Raw genomic sequence first — 1,413 nt, forward strand, 5'->3', positions numbered from 1 at the left:
TCTTAATAAGTATAATAAATCGAGCTGGCATACAAAAATAAACACATTTTACACACCAAATACCTTATTATGTTATTAGTGCTAAGTCTGATTAGGAAATTTGTCCAATTTTAGTACGATCCATGGTCGGTGAGTATTTTTTCATTTTGAAAATGTTAGATATAGGAATCTTTGGTAGGATATTATTTCCACTCAATGGGGATCTGAAAAAAAGTTTTAGAATAAAATATTCAAATGGATTTTATACCATTTCAACACATATTTTATCAAATTTAGGTAGGTATAAGTACTAAACGTGTACAACAAATATTTTTGATATAATGTTATTAAATTTAAAAAAAAAAAGATTTTTGAAAGAAAACAAATCTGAAGTTTATTATAAGAACCCACTTTCAATTTAAACATATATTATATAATATATTCAAGTTTTTTACTCTTATAGAAACTTACATATTATGTATGCTTTTTCGATATCCAATTTCTGGTATATAAACTTATAGGTACAGGCACGTGGACAGGCATTTTGTATTGGAGGCGGTGTCTGGGTGTCATAATTATTATCACTTATCGTTTTTATTAAAAAAAACTTTAAATCATAGTAATCACTTGTACCTACACGGAAAAAAAATAGTAGTTGACACAACTGTTTAAATGGTTATGCCAACCATATTCTCAGGTTAATATAGTGACACAATAAATGCATGGTTGGGAGTACTAAAATGAATTAGTTGAATTAATATAGTTGGAATAACTATAAAATATAGTTGGAATAATCAACTATAAAATATAGTTGGAATAATACTATAAAATAAACAGTATAATCAACTACAATGAATAGTTGGAATAACCATAATGAATAGTACAATCTACTACAATGAATAGCTATAATAACCATAAAGAATAGTATAATCAACTACAATGAGTAGTTGGTATAACCATAGCGAATAGTTGAAATTACTATTTTATATGGTTAGAACACTGGAAAAAAAGTAAAAAAATTGATATCACCATCTCACTCGGAATCGAACCCTCTACCAGCAAGCCCTATACGACAGAAGTCCTACGCCTAAACCTACCTACCTACCAATGGATTGAAATATTCGTGTAAAAGAGAGCTATTTAAACAAATGGTTTTTTTAGTAACTACATTTTTAAATTTTATTATAATTTAAATTATGTGAATTCAGAATTTCAATTTGTAATTTGTATTATAATATTTTATTTGTAAACAAATAAGGATGTAGAATTAGTATGATATAATAATATGATTAGTACTAACTGAAAAATTGTAATCATGTATAATTTTTCTCTCTTAATTATTGTATTATTAGCAATAATATAATATTATAAAAATTTAATAATATCTCGTAAAGTTGAAAAATAAAATACGCTTCTTAGTTAATTTGGACCGTA

This window comes from Acyrthosiphon pisum, chromosome A3 (assembly GCF_005508785.2).
Source record: "Acyrthosiphon pisum isolate AL4f chromosome A3, pea_aphid_22Mar2018_4r6ur, whole genome shotgun sequence".
Taxonomy (NCBI): domain Eukaryota; kingdom Metazoa; phylum Arthropoda; class Insecta; order Hemiptera; family Aphididae; genus Acyrthosiphon; species Acyrthosiphon pisum.